The sequence below is a fragment of the Octopus bimaculoides genome, unplaced genomic scaffold, assembly GCF_046866305.1.
Source record: "Octopus bimaculoides isolate indiv1 unplaced genomic scaffold, ASM4686630v1 Z0, whole genome shotgun sequence".
In the NCBI taxonomy this organism is placed as follows: Eukaryota; Metazoa; Mollusca; class Cephalopoda; order Octopoda; family Octopodidae; genus Octopus; species Octopus bimaculoides.
Window position 1 is genome coordinate 4,288 of NW_028315420.1, and position 21,334 is coordinate 25,621.

The window sequence follows — 21,334 nt, forward strand, 5'->3', positions numbered from 1 at the left end:
CTCTTCTCTCTTTTTGTAATCTTCTTCTCCTCTTCCCACTGAAACTCCCTTCTATCCTTCTCTCTGTAACTCTCTTCTCTCTTTTTGTAATCTTCTTCTCCTCCTCCCACTGAAACTCCCTTCTATCCCTCTCTCTGTAAATCTCTTCTCTCTTTTTGTAATCTTCTTCTCCTCCTCCCACTGAAACTCCTTTCTATCCCTCTCTCTCTCTGTCGCTCTCTTCTCTCTTTTTGAAATATTCTCCTCCTCCTACTGAAACTCCCTTATATCCCTCTCTCTGTAAATCTCTTCTCTCTTTTTGTAATCTTCTCCTCCTCCTACTGAAACTCCCTTCTATCCCTCCCTCTGTAACTCTCTTCTCTCTTTTTGTAATCTTCTCCTCCTCCTACTGAAGTTCCCTTCTATCCCTCTCTCTGTAAATCTCTTATCTCATTTTGTAATCTTCTTCTCCTCCTCCCACTGAAACTCCCTTCTATCCCTCTCTCTCTCTCTCTGTAGCTCTGTTCTATCTTTTTGTAATCTTCCTCTCCTACTCCCACTGAAACTCCCTTCTATCCCTCTCTCTCTCTCTCTCTGTAGCTCTGTTCTATCTTTTTGTAATCTTCCTCTCTTCCTCCCACTGAAACTCCCTTCTATCCCTCTCTCTGTAACTCTCTTCTCTCTTTTTGTAATCTTCTTCTCCTCTTCCCACTGAAACTCCCTTCTATTCCTCTCTCTGTAACTCTCTTCTCTCTTTCTGTAATCTTCTTCTCCTCTTCCCACTGAAACTCCCTTCTATCCTTCTCTCTGTAACTCTCTTTTTGTAACCTTCTCCTCTTCCCACTGAAACTCCCTTCTATCCCTCTCTCTGTAACTCTCTTCTCTCTTTTTGTAATCTTCTCCTCCTCCTCCCACTGAAATTCCCTTCTATCCTTCTCTCTGTAACTCTCTTATCTCATTTTGTAATCTTCTGCTCCCACTGAAACTCGCTTCTATCCCTCTCTCTGTAACTCTCTTCTCTCTTTTTGTAATCTTCTTCTCCTCTTCCCACTGAAACTCGCTTCTATGCTTCTTTCCGTAACTCTCTTCTCTCTTTTTGTAATCTTCTCCTCTTCCCACTGAAACTCCCTTCTATCCCTCTCTCTGTAACTCTCTTCTCTCTTTTTGTAATCTTCTCCTCTTCCCACAGAAACTCCCTTCTATCCCTCTCTCTGTAACTCTCTTCTCTCTTTTTGTAATCTTCTTCTCCTCTTCCCACTGAAACTCCCTTCTATCCTTCTCTCTGTAACTTTCTTCTCTCTTTTTGTAATCTTCTCCTCTTCCCACTGAAACTCCCTTCTATCCCTCTCTCTGTAACTCTCTTCTCTCTTTTTGTAATCTTCTTCTCCTCCTCCCACTGAAATTTCCTTCTATCCTTCTCTCTGTAACTCTCTTATCTCTTTTTGTAATGTTTTTCTGCTCCCACTGAAAATCCCTTCTATCCCTCTCTCTGTAACTCTCTTCTCTCTTTTTGTAATCTTCTTCTCCTCTTCCCACTGAAACTCCCTTCTATCCTTCTCTCTGTAACTCTCCTTTTGTAATCTTCTCCTCCTCCCTCTGAAACTCCCTTCTATCCCTCTCTCTGTAACTCTCTTCTCTCTTTTTGTAATCTTCTCCTCCTCCCACTGAAACTCCCTTCTATCCCTCTCTCTGTAACTCTCTTCTCTCTTTTTGTAATCTTCTCTTCCCACTGAAACTCCCTTCTATCCTTCTCTCTGTAACTCTCTTATCTCTTTTTGTAATCTTCTTCTCCTCCCACTGAAACTCGCTTCTATCACTCTCTCTGTAACCCTCTTCTCTCTTTTTGTAATCATCTTCTCCTCCTCCCACTGAAATTCCCTTCTATCCTTCTCTATGTAACTCTCTTATCTCTTTTTGTAATCTTCTCCTCCTTCCACTGAAACTCGCTTCTATCCCTCTCTCTGTAACTCTCTTCTCTCTTTTTGTAATCTTCTTCTCCTCTTCCCACTGAAACTCCCTTCTATCCCTCTCTATGTAACTCTCTTCTCTCTTTTTGTATTCTTCTTCTCCTCCTCCCACCGAAACTCCCTTCTATCCCTCTCTCTGTAACTCTCTTCTCTCTTTTTGTAATCTTCTTCTACTCCTCCCACTGAAATTCCGTTCTATCCTTCTCTCAGTAACTATCTTATCTCTTTTTGTAAACTTCTCCTCCTCCCACTGAAACTCCCTTCTATCACTCTCTCTGTAACTCTCTTCTCTCTTTTCGTAATCTTCTTCTCCTCTTCCCACTGAAACTCCCTTCTATCCCTCTCTCTGTAACTCTCTTCTCTCTTTTTGTAATCTTCTTCTCCTCCTCCCACTGAAATTCCCTTCTATCCTTCTCTCTGTAACTCTCTTATCTCTTTTTGTAATCTTTTTCTGCTCCCACTGAAAATCCTTTCTATCCCTCTCTCTGTAACTCTCTTCTCTCTTTTTGTAATCTTCTTCTCCTCTTCCCACTGAACCTCCCTTCTATCCTTCTCTCTGTAACTCTCTTTTTGTAATCTTCTCCTCCTCCCTCTGAAACTCCCTTCTTTCCCTCTCTCTGTAACTCTCTTCTCTCTTTTTGTAATCTTCTCCACCTCCCACTGAAACTCCCTTCTATCCCTCTCTCTGTAACTCTCTTCTCTCTTTTTGTAATCATCTCTTCCCACTGAAACTCCCTTCTATCCTTCTCTCTGTAACTCTCTTATCTCTTTTTGTAATCTTCTTCTCCTCCCACTGAAACTCCCTTCTATCCTTCTCTCTGTAACTCTCTTTTTGTAATCTTCCTCTCTTCCTCCCACTGAAAATCCCTTCTATCCCTCTCTCTGTAACTCTGTTCTCTCTTTTTGCAATCTTCTTCTCCTCTTCCCACTGAAACTCCCTTCTATGTAACTCTCTTCTCTCTTTTTGTATTCTTCTTCTCCTCCTCCCACTGAAACTCCCTTGTATCACTCTCTCTGTAACTCTCTTCTCTCTTTTTGTAATCTTGTCTTCCCACTGAACCTCCCTTCTATCATTCTCTCTGTAACTCTATTATCTCTTTTTGTAATCTTCTCCTCTCCCACTGAAACTCCCTTCTATCCCTCTCTCTGTAACTCTCTTCTCTCTTTTTGTAATATTCTCCTCCTCCTACTGAAACTCCCTTCTATCCCTCTCTCTGTAACTCTCTTCTCTCTTTTTGTAATCTTCTCCTCCTCCTACTGAAGTTCCCTTCTATCTCTCTCTCTGTAAATCTCTTCTCTCTTTTTGTAATCTTCTTCTCCTCCTCCCACTGAAACTCCCTTCTATCCCACTCTCTCTCTGTAGCTCTGTTCTCTATTTTTGTAATCTTCCTCTCTTCCTCCCACTGAAACTCCTTTCTATCCCTCTCTGTGTAACTCTCTTCTCTCTTTTTGTAATCTACTTCTCCTCTTCCCACTGAAACTCCCTTCTATCCCTCTCTCTGTAACTCTCTTCTCTCTTTTTGTAATCTTCTTCTCCTCCTCCTACTGAAGTTCCCTTCTATCCCTCTCTTGGTAAATCTCTTCTCTCTTTTTGTAATCTTCTTCTCCTCCTCCCACTGAAACTCCCTTCTATCCCTCTCTCTCTCTGTAGCTCTGTTCTCTCTTTTTGTAATCTTCCTCTCTTCCTCCCACTGAAACCCCCTTCTATCCCTCTCTGTGTAACGCTCTTCTCTCTTTTTGTAATCTTCTCCTCTTCCCACTGAAACTCCCATCTATCCCTCTCTCTGTCGCTCTCTTCTCTCTTTTTGTAATCTTCTCCTCCTACTACTGAAACTCCCTTCTATCCCTCTCTCTGTAAATCTCTTCTCTCTTTTTGTAATCTTCTCCTCCACCTACTGAAACTCCCTTCTATCCCTCTCTCTGTAACTCTCTTCTCTCTTTTTGTAATCTTCTCCTCCTCCTACTGACGTTCCCTTCTATTCCTCTCTCTGTAAATCTCTTCTCTCTTTTTGTAATCTTCTTCTCCTCCTCCCACTGAAACTCCCTTCTATCCCTCTCTCTCTCTCTGTAGCTCTGTTCTCTCTTTTTGTAATCTTCCTCTCTTCCTCCCACTGAAACTCCCTTCTATCCCTCTCTCTGTGACTCTCTTCTCTCTTTTTGTAATCTTCTTCTCCTCTTCCCACTGAAACTCCCTTCTATCCTTCTCTCTGTAACTCTCTTCTCTCTTTTTGTAATCTTCTTCTCCTCCTCCCACTGAAACTCCCTTCTATCCCTCTCTCTGTAAATCTCTTCTCTCTTTTTGTAAACTTCTTCTCCTCCTCCCACTGAAACTCCTTTCTATCCCTCTCTCTCTCTGTCGCTCTCATCTCTCTTTTTGAAATCTTCTCCTCCTCCTACTGAAACTCCCTTCTATCCCTCTCTCTGTAAATCTCTTCTCTCTTTTTGTAATCTTCTCCTCCTCCTACTGAAACTCCCTTCTATCCCTCCCTCTGTAACTCTCTTCTCTCTTTTTGTAATCTTCTCCTCCTCCTACTGAAGTTCCCTTCTATCCCTCTCTCTGTAAATCTCTTATCTCATTTTGTAATCTTCTTCTCCTCCTCCCACTGAAACTCCCTTCTATCCCTCTCTCTCTCTCTCTGTAGCTCTGTTCTATCTTTTTGTAATCTTCCTCTCTTCCTCCCACTGAAACTCCCTTCTATCCCTCTCTCTGTAACTCTCTTCTCTCTTTTTGTAATCTTCTTCTCCTCTTCCCACTGAAACTCCCTTCTATCCCTCTCTCTGTAACTCTCTTCTCTCTTTCTGTAATCTTCTTCTCCTCTTCCCACTGAAACTCCCTTCTATCCTTCTCTCTGTAACTCTCTTTTTGTAATCTTCTCCTCTTCCCACTGAAACTCCCTTCTATCCCTCTCTCTGTAACTCTCTTCTCTCTTTTTGTAATCTTCTCCTCCTCCTCCCACTGAAATTCCCTTCTATCCTTCTCTCTGTAACTCTCTTATCTCATTTTGTAATCTTCTTCTGCTCCCACTGAAACACGCTTCTATCCCTCTCTCTGTAACTCTCTTCTCTCTTTTTGTAATCTTCTTCTCCTCTTCCCACAGAAACTCCCTTCTATCCCTCTCTCTGTAACTCTCTTCTCTCTTTTTGTAATCTTCTTCTCCTCTTCCCACTGAAACTCGCTTCTATGCTTCTCTCCGTAACTCTCTTCTCTCTTTTTGTAATCTTCTCCTCTTCCCACTGAAACTCCCTTCTATCCCTCTCTCTGTAACTCTCTTCTCTCTTTTTGTAATCTTCTCCTCTTCCCACAGAAACTCCCTTCTATCCCTCTCTCTGTAACTCTCTTCTCTCTTTTTGTAATCTTCTTCTCCTCTTCCCACTGAAACTCCCTTCTATCCTTCTCTCTGTAACTTTCTTCTCTCTTTTTGTAATCTTCTCCTCTTCCCACTGAAACTCCCTTCTATCCCTCTCTCTTTTTGTAATCTTCCTCTCCTCCTCCCACTGAAATTCCCTTCTATCCTTCTCTCTGTAACTCTCTTATCTCTTTTTGTAATGTTTTTCTGCTCCCACTGAAAATCCCTTCTATCCCTCTCTCTGTAACTCTCTTCTCTCTTTTTGTATTCTTCTTCTCCTCCTCCCACTGAAACTCCCTTCTGTCCTTTTCTCTGTAACCCCTATTCTCTCTTTTTTTAATCATCTGTTTCCACTGAAACTCCCTTCTATCCTCCTCTCTGTAACTCTCTTTTCTCTTTTTGTAATCTTCACCTCCTCCCACTGAAACTCCCTTCTATCCCTCACTCTGTAACTGTCTTATCTCTTTTTGTAATATTCTCCTCTTCCCACTGAAACTCCCTTCTATCCTTCTCTCTGTAACTCTCTTTTTGTAATCTTCCTCCCACTGAAACTCCCTTCTATCCCTCTCTCTGTAACTCTGTTCTCTCTTTTTGCAATCTTCTTCTCCTCCTCCCACTGAAATTCCGTTCTATCCTTCTAACTGTAACTATCTTATCTCTTTTTGTAATCTTCTCCTCCTCCCACTGAAACTCCCTTGTATCACTCTCACTGTAACTCCCTTCTCTCTTTTTGTAATCTTGTCTTCCCACTGAACCTCCCTTCTATCATTCTCTCTGTAACTCTATTATCTCTTTTTGTAATCTTCTTCTCTCCCACTGAAACTCCCTTCTATCCCTCTCTCTGTAACTCTCTTCTCTCTTTTTGTATTCTTCTTCTCCTCCTCCCACTGAAACTCCCTTCTGACCTTTTCTCTGTAACCCCTATTCTCTCTTTTTTTAATCATCTGTTTCCACTGAAACTCCCTTCTATCCTCCTCTCTGTAACTCTCTTTTCTCTTTTTGTAATCTTCTCCTCCTCCCACTGAAACTCCCTTCTATCCCTCTCTCTGTAACTGTCTTATCTCTTTTTGTAATATTCTCCTCTTCCCACTGAAACTCCCTTCTATCATTCTCTCTGTAACTCTCTTTTTGTAATCTTCTCCTCCTCCCTCTGAAACTCCCTTCTATCCCTCTCTCTGTAACTCTCTTCTTTCTTTTTGTATTCTTCTTCTCCTCCTCCCACTGAAACTCCCTTCTATCCCTCTCTCTCTAACTCTGTTCTCTCTTTTTGTAATCTTGTCTTCCCACTGAACCTCCCGTCTATCATTCTCTCTGTAACTCTCTAATCTCTTTTTGTAATCTTCTCCTCTCCCGCTGAAATTCCGTTCTATCCTTCTCTCTGTAACTCTCTTATCTCTTTTTGTCAACTTCTCCTCCTCCCACTGAAACTCCCTTCTATCACTCTCTCTGTAACTCTCTTCTCTCTTTTTGTATTCTTCTTCTCCTCCTCCCACTGAAACTCCCTTCTGTCCTTCTCTCTGTAACCCCTATTCTCTCTTTTTTTAATCTTCTTCTATTTCCACTGAAACTCCCTTCTATCCTCCTCTCTGTAACTCTCTTTTCTCTTTTTGTAATCTTCTCCTCTCCCGCTGAAATTCCGTTCTATCCTTCTCTCTGTAACTCTCTTATCTCTTTTTGTCAACTTCTCCTCCTCCCACTGAAACTCCCTTCTTTCCCTCTCTCTCTCTGTAGCTCTGTTCTCTCTTTTTGTAATCTTCGTCTCTTCCTCCCACTGAAACTCCCTTCTATCCCTCTCTCTGTAACTCTCTTCTCTCTTTTTGTAATCTTCTTCTCCTCTTCCCACTGAAACTCCCTTCTATCCTTCTCTCTGTAACTCTCTTCTTTCTTTTTGTAATCTTCTTCTCCTCCTCCCACTGAAACTCCCTTCTATCCCTCTCTCTGTAAATCTCTTCTCTCTTTTTGTAATCTTCTTCTCCTCCTCCCACTGAAACTCCTTTCTATCCCTCTCTCTCTCTGTCGCTCTCTTCTCTCTTTTTGAAACCTTCTCCTCCTCCTACTGAAACTCCCTTCTATCCCTCTCTCTGTAAATCTCTTCTCTCTTTTTGTAATCTTCTCCTCCTCCTACTGAAACTCCCTTCTATCCCTCTCTCTGTAACTCTCTTCTCTCTTTTTGTAATCTTCTCCTCCTCCTACTGAAGTTCACTTCTATCCCTCTCTCTGTAAATCTCTTATCTGTTTTTGTAATCTTCTTCTCCTCCTCCCACTGAAACTCCCTTCTATCCCTCTCTCTCTCTCTGTAGCTCTGTTCTATCTTTTTGTAATCTTCCTCTCTTCCTCCCACTGAAACTCCCTTCTATCCCTCTCTCTGTAACTCTCTTCTGTCTTTTTGTAATCTTCTTCTCCTCTTCCCACTGAAACACCCTTCTATCCCTCTCTCTGTAACTCTCTTCTCTCTTTCTGTAATCTTCTTCTCCTCTTCCCACTGAAACTCCCTTCTATCCTTCTCTCTGTAATTCTCTTTTTGTAATCTTCTCCTCTTCCCACTGAAACTCCCTTCTATCCCTCTCTCTGTAACTCTCTTCTCTCTTTTTGTAATCTTCTTCTCCTCCTCCCACTGAAATTCCCTTCTATCCCTCTCTCTGTAACTCTCTTCTCTCATTTTGTATTCTTCTTCTCCTCCTCCCACTGAAACTCCCTTCTGTCCTTTTCTCTGTAACCCCTATTCTCTCTTTTTTTAATCATCTGTTTCCACTGAAACTCCCTTCTATCCTCCTCTCTGTAACTCTCTTTTCTCTTTTTGTAATCTTCTCCTCCTCCCACTGAAACTCCCTTCTATCCCTCTCTCTGTAACTCTCTTCTCTCTTTTTGTATTCTTCTTCTCCTCCTCCCACTGAAACTCCCTTCTATCCCTCTCTCTCTAACTCTGTTCTCTCTTTTTGTAATCTTGTCTTCCCACTGAACCTCCCGTCTATCATTCTCTCTGTAACTCTCTAATCTCTTTTTGTAATCTTCTCCTCTCCCGCTGAAATTCCGTTCTATCCTTCTCTCTGTAACTCTCTTATCTCCTTTTGTCAACTTCTCCTCCTCCCACTGAAACTCCCTTCTATCACTCTCTCTGTAACTCTCTTCTCTCTTTTTGTATTCTTCTTCTCCTCCTCCCACTGAAACTCCCTTCTGTCCTTCTCTCTGTAACCCCTATTGTCTCTTTTTTTAATCTTCTTCTATTTCCACTGAAACTCCCTTCTATCCTCCTCTCTGTAACTCTCTTTTCTCTTTTTGTAATCTTCTCCTCCTCCCACTGAAACTCCCTTCTATCCCTCACTCTGTAACTGTCTTATCTCTTTTTGTAATATTCTCCTCTTCCCACTGAAACTCCCTTCTATCCTTCTCTCTGTAACTCTCTTTTTGTAATCTTCCTCTCTTCCTCCCACTGAAACTCCCTTCTATCCCTCTCTCTGTAACTCTGTTCTCTCTTTTTGCAATCTTCTTCTCCTCCTCCCACTGAAATTCCGTTCTATCCTTCTAACTGTAACTATCTTATCTCTTTTTGTAATCTTCTCCTCCTCCCACTGAAACTCCCTTGTATCACTCTCACTGTAACTCCCTTCTCTCTTTTTGTAATCTTGTCTTCCCACTGAACCTCCCTTCTATCATTCTCTCTGTAACTCTATTATCTCTTTTTGTAATCTTCTCCTCTCCCACTGAAACTCCCTTCTATCCCTCTCTCTGTAACTCTCTTCTCTCTTTTTGTATTCTTCTTCTCCTCCTCCCACTGAAACTCCCTTCTGACCTTTTCTCTGTAACCCCTATTCTCTCTTTTTTTAATCATCTGTTTCCACTGAAACTCCCTTCTATCCTCCTCTCTGTAACTCTCTTTTCTCTTTTTGTAATCTTCTCCTCCTCCCACTGAAACTCACTTCTATCCCTCTCTCTGTAACTGTCTTATCTCTTTTTGTAATATTCTCCTCTTCCCACTGAAACTCCCTTCTATCATTCTCTCTGTAACTCTCTTTTTGTAATCTTCTCCTCCTCCCTCTGAAACTCCCTTCTATCCCTCTCTCTGTAACTCTCTTCGCTCTTTTTGTATTCTTCTTCTCCTCCTCCCACTGAAACTCCCTTCTATCCCTCTCTCTCTAACTCTGTTCTCTCTTTTTGTAATCTTGTCTTCCCACTGAACCTCCCGTCTATCATTCTCTCTGTAACTCTCTAATCTATTTTTGTAATCTTCTCCTCTCCCGCTGAAATTCCGTTCTATCCTTCTCTCTGTAACTCTCTTATCTCTTTTTGTCAACTTCTCCTCCTCCCACTGAAACTCCCTTCTATCACTCTCTCTGTAACTCTCTTCTCTCTTTTTGTATTCTTCTTCTCCTCCTCCCACTGAAACTCCCTTCTGTCCTTCTCTCTGTAACCCCTATTCTCTCTTTTTTTAATCTTCTTCTATTTCCACTGAAACTCCCTTCTATCCTCCTCTCTGTAACTCTCTTTTCTCTTTTTGTAATCTTCTCCTCTCCCGCTGAAATTCCGTTCTATCCTTCTCTCTGTAACTCTCTTATCTCTTTTTGTCAACTTCTCCTCCTCCCACTGAAACTCCCTTCTTTCCCTCTCTCTCTCTGTAGCTCTGTTCTCTCTTTTTGTAATCTTCGTCTCTTCCTCCCACTGAAACTCCCTTCTATCCCTCTCTCTGTAACTCTCTTCTCTCTTTTTGTAATCTTCTTCTCCTCTTCCCACTGAAACTCCCTTCTATCCTTCTCTCTGTAACTCTCTTCTTTCTTTTTGTAATCTTCTTCTCCTCCTCCCACTGAAACTCCCTTCTATCCCTCTCTCTGTAAATCTCTTCTCTCCTTTTGTAATCTTCTTCTCCTCCTCCCACTGAAACTCCTTTCTATCCCTCTCTCTCTCTGTCGCTCTCTTCTCTCTTTTTGAAACCTTCTCCTCCTCCTACTGAAACTCCCTTCTATCCCTCTCTCTGTAAATCTCTTCTCTCTTTTTGTAATCTTCTCCTCCTCCTACTGAAACTCCCTTCTATCCCTCTCTCTGTAACTCTCTTCTCTCTTTATGTAATCTTCTCCTCCTCCTACTGAAGTTCACTTCTATCCCTCTCTCTGTAAATCTCTTATCTCTTTTTGTAATCTTCTTCTCCTCCTCCCACTGAAACTCCCTTCTATCCCTCTCTCTCTCTCTGTAGCTCTGTTCTATCTTTTTGTAATCTTCCTCTCTTCCTCCCACTGAAACTCCCTTCTATCCCTCTCTCTGTAACTCTCTTCTGTCTTTTTGTAATCTTCTTCTCCTCTTCCCACTGAAACACCCTTCTATCCCTCTCTCTGTAACTCTCTTCTCTCTTTCTGTAATCTTCTTCTCCTCTTCCCACTGAAACTCCCTTCTATCCTTCTCTCTGTAACTCTCTTTTTGTAATCTTCTCCTCTTCCCACTGAAACTCCCTTCTATCCCTCTCTCTGAAACTCTCTTCTCTCTTTTTGTAATCTTCTTCTCCTCCTCCCACTGAAATTCCCTTCTATCCCTCTCTCTGTAACTCTCTTCTCTCATTTTGTATTCTTCTTCTCCTCCTCCCACTGAAACTCCCTTCTGTCCTTTTCTCTGTAACCCCTATTCTCTCTTTTTTTAATCATCTGTTTCCACTGAAACTCCCTTCTATCCTCCTCTCTGTAACTCTCTTTTCTCTTTTTGTAATCTTCTCCTCCTCCCACTGAAACTCCCTTCTATCCCTCTCTCTGTAACTCTCTTCTATCTTTTTGTATTCTTCTTCTCCTCCTCCCACTGAAACTCCCTTCTATCCCTCTCTCTCTAACTCTGTTCTCTCTTTTTGTAATCTTGTCTTCCCACTGAACCTCCCGTCTATCATTCTCTCTGTAACTCTCTAATCTCTTTTTGTAATCTTCTCCTCTCCCGCTGAAATTCCGTTCTATCCTTCTCTCTGTAACTCTCTTATCTCTTTTTGTCAACTTCTCCTCCTCCCACTGAAACTCCCTTCTATCACTCTCTCTGTAACTCTCTTCTCTCTTTTTGTATTCTTCTTCTCCTCCTCCCACTGAAACTCCCTTCTGTCCTTCTCTCTGTAACCCCTATTCTCTCTTTTTTTAATCTTCTTCTATTTCCACTGAAACTCCCTTCTATCCTCCTCTCTGTAACTCTCTTTTCTCTTTTTGTAATCTTCTCCTCTCCCGCTGAAATTCCGTTCTATCCTTCTCTCTGTAACTCTCTTATCTCTTTTTGTCAACTTCTCCTCCTCCCACTGAAACTCCCTTCTTTCCCTCTCTCTCTCTGTAGCTCTGTTCTCTCTTTTTGTAATCTTCGTCTCTTCCTCCCACTGAAACTCCCTTCTATCCCTCTCTCTGTAACTCTCTTCTCTCTTTTTGTAATCTTCTTCTCCTCTTCCCACTGAAACTCCCTTCTATCCTTCTCTCTGTAACTCTCTTCTTTCTTTTTGTAATCTTCTTCTCCTCCTCCCACTGAAACCCCCTTCTATCCCTCTCTCTGTAAATCTCTTCTCTCTTTTTGTAATCTTCTTCTCCTCCTCCCACTGAAACTCCTTTCTATCCCTCTCTCTCTCTGTCGCTCTCTTCTCTCTTTTTGAAACCTTCTCCTCCTCCTACTGAAACTCCCTTCTATCCCTCTCTCTGTAAATCTCTTCTCTCTTTTTGTAATCTTCTCCTCCTCCTACTGAAACTCCCTTCTATCCCTATCTCTGTAACTCTCTTCTCTCTTTTTGTAATCTTCTCCTCCTCCTACTGAAGTTCACTTTTATCCCTCTCTCTGTAAATCTCTTATCTCTTTTTGTAATCTTCTTCTCCTCCTCCCACTGAAACTCCCTTCTATCCCTCTCTCTCTCTCTGTAGCTCTGTTCTATCTTTTTGTAATCTTCCTCTCTTCCTCCCACTGAAACTCCCTTCTATCCCTCTCTCTGTAACTCTCTTCTGTCTTTTTGTAATCTTCTTCTCCTCTTCCCACTGAAACACCCTTCTATCCCTCTCTCTGTAACTCTCTTCTCTCTTTCTGTAATCTTCTTCTCCTCTTCCCACTGAAACTCCCTTCTATCCTTCTCTCTGTAACTCTCTTTTTGTAATCTTCTCCTCTTCCCACTGAAACTCCCTTCTATCCCTCTCTCTGTAACTCTCTTCTCTCTTTTTGTAATCTTCTTCTCCTCCTCCCACTGAAACTCCCTTCTATCCCTCTCTCTGTAACTCTCTTCTCTCATTTTGTATTCTTCTTCTCCTCCTCCCACTGAAACTCCCTTCTGTCCTTTTCTCTGTAACCCCTATTCTCTCTTTTTTAAATCATCTGTTTCCACTGAAACTCCCTTCTATCCTCCTCTCTGTAACTCTCTTTTCTCTTTTTGTAATCTTCTCCTCCTCCCACTGAAACTCCCTTCTATCCCTCTCTCTGTAACTCTCTTCTCTCTTTTTGTATTCTTCTTCTCCTCCTCCCACTGAAACTCCCTTCTATCCCTCTCTCTCTAACTCTGTTCTCTCTTTTTGTAATCTTGTCTTCCCACTGAACCTCCCGTCTATCATTCTCTCTGTAACTCTCTAATCTCTTTTTGTAATCTTCTCCTCTCCCGCTGAAATTCCGTTCTATCCTTCTCTCTGTAACTCTCTTATCTCTTTTTGTCAACTTCTCCTCCTCCCACTGAAACTCCCTTCTATCACTCTCTCTGTAACTCTCTTCTCTCTTTTTGTATTCTTCTTCTCCTCCTCCCACTGAAACTCCCTTCTGTCCTTCTCTCTGTAACCCCTATTCTCTCTTTTTTTAATCTTCTTCTATTTCCACTGAAACTCCCTTCTATCCTCCTCTCTGTAACTCTCTTTTCTCTTTTTGTAATCTTCTCCTCTCCCGCTGAAATTCCGTTCTATCCTTCTCTCTGTAACTCTCTTATCTCTTTTTGTCAACTTCTCCTCCTCCCACTGAAACTCCCTTCTATCACTCTCTCTGTAACTCTCTTCTCTCTTTTTGTATTCTTCTTCTCGTCCTCCCACTGAAACTCCCTTCTGTCCTTCTCTCTGTAATCCCTATTCTCTCTTTTTTTAATCTTCTTCTATTTCCACTGAAACTCCCTTCTATCCTCCTCTCTGTAACTCTCTTTTCTCTTTTTGTAATCTTCTCCTCCTCCCACTGAAACTCCATTCTTTCCCTCTCTCTCTCTGTAGATCTGTTCTCTCTTTTTGTAATCTTCGTCTCTTCCTCCCACTGAAACTCCCTTCTATCCCTCTCTCTGTAACTCTCTTCTCTCTTTTTGTAATCTTCTTCTCCTCTTCCCACTGAAACTCCCTTCTATCCCTCTCTCTGTAACTCTCTTCTCTCTTTTTGTAATCATCTCTTCCCACTGAAACTCCCTTCTATCCTTCTCTCTGTAACTCTCTTATCTCTTTTTGTAATCTTCTTCTCCTCCCACTGAAACTCCCTTCTATCCTTCTCTCTGTAACTCTCTTTTTGTAATCTTCCTCTCTTCCTCCCACTGAAACTCCCTTCTATCCCTCTCTCTGTAACTCTGTTCTCTCTTTTTGCAATCTTCTTCTCCTCCTCCCACTGAAATTCCGTTCTATCCTTCTAACTGTAACTATCTTATCTCTTTTTGTAATCTTCTCCTCCTCCCACTGAAACTCCCTTGTATCACTCTCACTGTAACTCCCTTCTCCCTTTTTGTAATCTTGTCTTCCCACTGAACCTCCCTTCTATCATTCTCTCTGTAACTCTATTATCTCTTTTTGTAATCTTCTCCTCTCCCACTGAAACTCCCTTCTATCCCTCTCTCTGTAACTCTCTTCTCTCTTTTTGTATTCTTCTTCTCCTCCTCCCACTGAAACTCCCTTCTGTCCTTTTCTCTGTAACCCCTATTCTCTCTTTTTTTAATCATCTGTTTCCACTGAAACTCCCTTCTATCCTCCTCTCTGTAACTCTCTTTTCTCTTTTTGTAATCTTCTCCTCCTCCCACTGAAACTCCCTTCTATCCCTCTCTCTGTAACTGTCTTATCTCTTTTTGTAATATTCTCCTCTTCCCACTGAAACTCCCTTCTATCATTCTCTCTGTAACTCTCTTTTTGTAATCTTCTCCTCCTCCCTCTGAAACTCCCTTCTATCCCTCTCTCTGTAACTCTCTTCGCTCTTTTTGTATTCTTCTTCTCCTCCTCCCACTGAAACTCCCTTCTATCCCTCTCTCTCTAACTCTGTTCTCTCTTTTTGTAATCTTGTCTTCCCACTGAACCTCCCGTCTATCATTCTCTCTGTAACTCTCTAATCTATTTTTGTAATCTTCTCCTCTCCCGCTGAAATTCCGTTCTATCCTTCTCTCTGTAACTCTCTTATCTCTTTTTGTCAACTTCTCCTCCTCCCACTGAAACTCCCTTCTATCACTCTCTCTGTAACTCTCTTCTCTCTTTTTGTATTCTTCTTCTCCTCCTCCCACTGAAACTCCCTTCTGTCCTTCTCTCTGTAACCCCTATTCTCTCTTTTTTTAATCTTCTTCTATTTGCACTGAAACTCCCTTCTATCCTCCTCTCTGTAACTCTCTTTTCTCTTTTTGTAATCTTCTCCTCTCCCGCTGAAATTCCGTTCTATCCTTCTCTCTGTAACTCTCTTATCTCTTTTTGTCAACTTCTCCTCCTCCCACTGAAACTCCCTTCTTTCCCTCTCTCTCTCTGTAGCTCTGTTCTCTCTTTTTGTAATCTTCGTCTCTTCCTCCCACTGAAACTCCCTTCTATCCCTCTCTCTGTAACTCTCTTCTCTCTTTTTGTAATCTTCTTCTCCTCTTCCCACTGAAACTCCCTTCTATCCTTCTCTCTGTAACTCTCTTCTTTCTTTTTGTAATCTTCTTCTCCTCCTCCCACTGAAACTCCCTTCTATCCCTCTCTCTGTAAATCTCTTCTCTCCTTTTGTAATCTTCTTCTCCTCCTCCCACTGAAACTCCTTTCTATCCCTCTCTCTCTCTGTCGCTCTCTTCTCTCTTTTTGAAACCTTCTCCTCCTCCTACTGAAACTCCCTTCTATCCCTCTCTCTGTAAATCTCTTCTCTCTTTTTGTAATCTTCTCCTCCTCCTACTGAAACTCCCTTCTATCCCTCTCTCTGTAACTCTCTTCTCTCTTTTTGTAATCTTCTCCTCCTCCTACTGAAGTTCACTTCTATCCCTCTCTCTGTAAATCTCTTATCTCTTTTTGTAATCTTCTTCTCCTCCTCCCACTGAAACTCCCTTCTATCCCTCTCTCTCTCTCTGTAGCTCTGTTCTATCTTTTTGTAATCTTCCTCTCTTCCTCCCACTGAAACTCCCTTCTATCCCTCTCTCTGTAACTCTCTTCTGTCTTTTTGTAATCTTCTTCTCCTCTTCCCACTGAAACACCCTTCTATCCCTCTCTCTGTAACTCTCTTCTCTCTTTCTGTAATCTTCTTCTCCTCTTCCCACTGAAACTCCCTTCTATCCTTCTCTCTGTAACTCTCTTTTTGTAATCTTCTCCTCTTCCCACTGAAACTCCCTTCTATCCCTCTCTCTGTAACTCTCTTCTCTCTTTTTGTAATCTTCTTCTCCTCCCACTGAAATTTCCTTCTATCCCTCTCTCTGTAACTCTCTTCTCTCTTTTTGTATTCTTCTTCTCCTCCTCCCACTGAAACTCCCTTCTGTCCTTTTCTCTGTAACCCCTATTCTCTCTTTTTTTAATCATCTGTTTCCACTGAAACTCCCTTCTATCCTCCTCTCTGTAACTCTCTTTTCTCTTTTTGTAATCTTCTCCTCCTCCCACTGAAACTCCCTTCTATCCCTCACTCTGTAACTGTCTTATCTCTTTTTGTAATATTCTCCTCTTCCCACTGAAACTCCCTTCTATCATTCTCTCTGTAACTCTCTTTTTGTAATCTTCTCCTCCTCCCTCTGAAACTCCCTTCTATCCCTCTCTCTGTAACTCTCTTCTCTCTTTTTGTATTCTTCTTCTCCTCCTCCCACTGAAACTCCCTTCTATCCCTCTCTCTCTAACTCTGTTCTCTCTTTTTGTAATCTTGTCTTCCCACTGAACCTCACGTCTATCATTCTCTCTGTAACTCTCTAATCTCTTTTTGTAATCTTCTCCTCTCCCGCTGAAATTCCGTTCTATCCTTCTCTCTGTAACTCTCTTATCTCTTTTTGTCAACTTCTCCTCCTCCCACTGAAACTCCCTTCTATCACTCTCTCTGTAACTCTCTTCTCTCTTTTTGTATTCTTCTTCTCCTCCTCCCACTGAAACTCCCTTCTGTCCTTCTCTCTGTAACCCCTATTCTCTCTTTTTTTAATCTTCTTCTATTTCCACTGAAACTCCCTTCTATCCTCCTCTCTGTAACTCTCTTTTCTCTTTTTGTAATCTTCTCCTCTCCCGCTGAAATTCCGTTCTATCCTTCTCTCTGTAACTCTCTTATCTCTTTTTGTCAACTTCTCCTCCTCCCACTGAAACTCCCTTCTTTCCCTCTCTCTCTCTGTAGCTCTGTTCTCTCTTTTTGTAATCTTCGTCTCTTCCTCCCACTGAAACTCCCTTCTATCCCTCTCTCTGTAACTCTCTTCTCTCTTTTTGTAATCTTCTTCTCCTCTTCCCACTGAAACTCCCTTCTATCCTTCTCTCTGTAACTCTCTTCTTTCTTTTTGTAATTTTCTTCTCCTCCTCCCACTGAAACCCCCTTCTATCCCTCTCTCTGTAAATCTCTTCTCTCTTTTTGTAATCTTCTTCTCCTCCTCCCACTGAAACTCCTTTCTATCCCTCTCTCTCTCTGTCGCTCTCTTCTCTCTTTTTGAAACCTTCTCCTCCTCCTACTGAAACTCCCTTCTATCCCTCTCTCTGTAAATCTCTTCTCTCTTTTTGTAATCTTCTCCTCCTCCTACTGAAACTCCCTTCTATCCCTCTCTCTGTAACTCTCTTCTCTCTTTTTGTAATCTTCTTCTCCTCTTCCCACTGAAACTCCCTTCTATCCCTCTCTCTGTAACTCTCTTCTCTCTTTTTGTAATCATCTCTTCCCACTGAAACTCCCTTCTATCCTTCTCTCTGTAACTCTCTTATCTCTTTTTGTAATCTTCTTCTCCTCCCACTGAAACTCCCTTCTATCCTTCTCTCTGTAACTCTCTTTTTGTAATCTTCCTCTCTTCCTCCCACTGAAACTCCCTTCTATCCCTCTCTCTGTAACTCTGTTCTCTCTTTTTGCAATCTTCTTCTCCTCCTCCCACTGAAATTCCGTTCTATCCTTCTAACTGTAACTAACTTATCTCTTTTTGTAATCTTCTCCTCCTCCCACTGAAACTCCCTTGTATCACTCTCACTGTAACTCCCTTCTCTCTTTTTGTAATCTTGTCTTCCCACTGAACCTCCCTTCTATCATTCTCTCTGTAACTCTATTATCTCTTTTTGTAATCTTCTCCTCTCCCACTGAAACTCCCTTCTATCCCTCTCTCTGTAACTCTCTTCTCTCTTTTTGTATTCTTCTTCTCCTCCTCCCACTGAAACTCCCTTCTGACCTTTTCTCTGTAACCCCTATTCTCTCTTTTTTTAATCATCTGTTTCCACTGAAACTCCCTTCTATCCTCCTCTCTGTAACTCTCTTTTCTCTTTTTGTAATCTTCTCCTCCTCCCACTGAAACTCCCTTCTATCCCTCTCTCTGTAACTGTCTTATCTCTTTTTGTAATATTCTCCTCTTCCCACTGAAACTCCCTTCTATCATTCTCTCTGTAACTCTCTTTTTGTAATCTTCTCCTCCTCCCTCTGAAACTCCCTTCTATCCCTCTCTCTGTAACTCTCTTCTTTCTTTTTGTATTCTTCTTCTCCTCCTCCCACTGAAACTCCCTTCTATCCCTCTCTCTCTAACTCTGTTCTCTCTTTTTGTAATCTTGTCTTCCCACTGAACCTCCCGTCTATCATTCTCTCTGTAACTCTCTAATCTCTTTTTGTAATCTTCTCCTCTCCCGCTGAAATTCCGTTCTATCCTTCTCTCTGTAACTCTCTTATCTCTTTTTGTCAACTTCTCCTCCTCCCACTGAAACTCCCTTCTATCACTCTCTCTGTAACTCTCTTCTCTCTTTTTGTATTCTTCTTCTCCTCCTCCCACTGAAACTCCCTTCTGTCCTTCTCTCTGTAACCCCTATTCTCTCTTTTTTTAATCTTCTTCTATTTCCACTGAAACTCCCTTCTATCCTCCTCTCTGTAACTCTCTTTTCTCTTTTTGTAATCTTCTCCTCTCCCGCTGAAATTCCGTTCTATCCTTCTCTCTGTAACTCTCTTATCTCTTTTTGTCAACTTCTCCTCCTCCCACTGAAACTCCCTTCTTTCCCTCTCTCTCTCTGTAGCTCTGTTCTCTCTTTTTGTAATCTTCGTCTCTTCCTCCCACTGAAACTCCCTTCTATCCCTCTCTCTGTAACTCTCTTCTCTCTTTTTGTAATCTTCTTCTCCTCTTCCCACTGAAACTCCCTTCTATCCTTCTCTCTGTAACTCTCTTCTTTCTTTTTGTAATCTTCTTCTCCTCCTCCCACTGAAACTCCCTTCTATCCCTCTCTCTGTAAATCTCTTCTCTCTTTTTGTAATCTTCTTCTCCTCCTCCCACTGAAACTCCTTTCTATCCCTCTCTCTCTCTGTCGCTCTCTTCTCTCTTTTTGAAACCTTCTCCTCCTCCTACTGAAACTCCCTTCTATCCCTCTCTCTGTAAATCTCTTCTCTCTTTTTGTAATCTTCTCCTCCTCCTACTGAAACTCCCTTCTATCCCTCTCTCTGTAACTCTCTTCTCTCTTTTTGTAATCTTCTCCTCCTCCTACTGAAGTTCACTTCTATCCCTCTCTCTGTAAATCTCTTATCTGTTTTTGTAATCTTCTTCTCCTCCTCCCACTGAAACTCCCTTCTATCCCTCTCTCTCTCTCTGTAGCTCTGTTCTATCTTTTTGTAATCTTCCTCTCTTCCTCCCACTGAAACTCCCTTCTATCCCTCTCTCTGTAACTCTCTTCTGTCTTTTTGTAATCTTCTTCTCCTCTTCCCACTGAAACACCCTTCTATCCCTCTCTCTGTAACTCTCTTCTCTCTTTCTGTAATCTTCTTCTCCTCTTCCCACTGAAACTCCCTTCTATCCTTCTCTCTGTAACTCTCTTTTTGTAATCTTCTCCTCTTCCCACTGAAACTCCCTTCTATCCCTCTCCCTGAAACTCTCTTCTCTCTTTCTGTAATCTTCTTCTCCTCCTCCCACTGAAATTCCCTTCTATCCTTCTCTCTGTAACTCTCTTATCTCATTTTGTAATCTTCTTCTGCTTCCACTGAAACTCCCTTCTATCCCTCTCTCTGTAACTCTCTTCTCTCTTTTTGTAATCTTCTTCTCCTCTTCCCACAGAAACTCCCTTCTATCCCTCTCTCTGTAACTCTCTTCTCTCTTTTTGTAATCTTCTTCTCCTCTTCCCACTGAAACTCGCTTCTATGCTTCTCTCCGTAACTCTCTTCTCTCTTTTTGTAATCTTCTCCTCTTCCCACTGAAACTCCCTTCTATCCCTCTCTCTGTAACTCTCTTCTCTCTTTTTGTAATCTTCTTCTCCTCCTCCCACTGAAATTCACTTCTATCCTTCTCTCTGTAACTCTCTTATCTCTTTTTGTAATGTTTATCTGCTCCCACTGAAAATCCCTTCTATCCCTCTCTCTGTAACTCTCTTCTCTCTTTTTGTAATCTTCTTCTCCTCTTCCCACTGAAACTCCCTTCTATCCTTCTCTCTGTAACTCTCCTTTTGTAATCTTCTCCTCCTCCCTCTGAAACTCCCTTCTATCCCTCTCTCTGTAACTCTCTTCTCTCTTTTTGTAATCTTCTCCTCCTCCCACTGAAACTCCCTTCTATCCCTCTCTCTGTAACTCTCTTCTCTCTTTTTGTAATCTTCTCTTCCCACTGAAACTCCCTTCTATCCTTCTCTCTGTAACTCTCTTATCTCTTTTTGTAATCTTCTTCTCCTCCCACTGAAACTCGCTTCTATCACTCTCTCTGTAACCCTCTTCTCTCTTTTTGTAATCATCTTCTCCTCCTCCCACTGAAATTCCCTTCTATCCTTCTCTCTGTAACTCTCTTATCTCTTTTTGTAATCTTCTCCTCCTCCCACTGAAACTCCCTTCTATCCCTCTGTCTGTAACTCTCTTCTCTCTTTTTGTAATCTTCTCCTCCTCCCACTGAAACTCCCTTCTATCCCTCTCTCTGTAACTCTCTTCTCTCTTTTTGTAATCATCTCTTCCCACTGAAACTCCCTTCTATCCTTCTCTCTGTAACTCTCTTTTTGTAATCTTCTCCTCCTCCCTCTGAAACTCCCTTCTATCCCTCTCTCTGTAACTCTCTTCTCTCTTTTTGTATTCTTCTTCTCCTCCTCCCACTGAAACTCCCTTCTATCCCTCTCTCTGTAACTTTCTTCTCTCTTTTTGTAATCTTGTCTTCCCACTGAACCTCCCTTCTATCATTCTCTCTGTAACTCTCTAATCTCTTTTTGTAATCTTCTCCTCTCCCACTGAAATTCCGTTCTATCCTTCTCTCTGTAACTCTCTTATCTCTTTTTGTCAACTTCTCCTCCTCCCACTGAAACTCCCTTCTATCACTCTCTCTGTAACTCTCTTCTCTCTTTTTGTATTCTTCTTCTCCTCCTCCCACTGAAACTCCCTTCTGTCCTTCTCTCTGTAACCCCTATTCTCTCTTTTTTTAATCTTCTTCTATTTCCACTGAAACTCCCTTCTATTCTCCTCTCTGTAACTCTCTTTTCTCTTTTTGTAATCTTCTCCTCCTCCCACTGAAACTCCCTTCTTTCCCTCTCTCTCTCTGTAGATCTGTACTCTCTTTTTGTAATCTTCGTCTCTTCCTCCCACTGAAACTCCCTTCTATCCCTCTCTCTGTAACTCTCTTCTCTCTTTTTGTAATCTTCTTCTCCTCTTCCCACTGAAACTCCCTTCTATCCCTCTCTCTGTAACTCTGTTCTCTCTTTTTGCAATCTTCTTCTCCTCCTCCCACTGAAATTCCGTTCTATCCTTCTAACTGTAACTATCTTATCTCTTTTTGTAATCTTCTCCTCCTCCCACTGAAACTCCCTT

The 21,334-nt window shown here is 41.8% G+C and overlaps 1 long non-coding RNA gene across 1 annotated transcript in view; it reads right to left on the minus strand.

Annotated features, from left to right (window-relative positions):
- Positions 1–533: 533 nt before the first annotated feature.
- LOC149129040 (uncharacterized) overlaps positions 534–21,334 on the minus strand; it is a 59,174-nt gene continuing 38,373 nt past the window's right edge. Inside the window, exon 2 of the long non-coding RNA XR_016240539.1 lies at positions 534–21,167. This is a non-coding gene — a long non-coding RNA (uncharacterized LOC149129040). The remainder of the gene's footprint in view (positions 21,168–21,334) is intronic.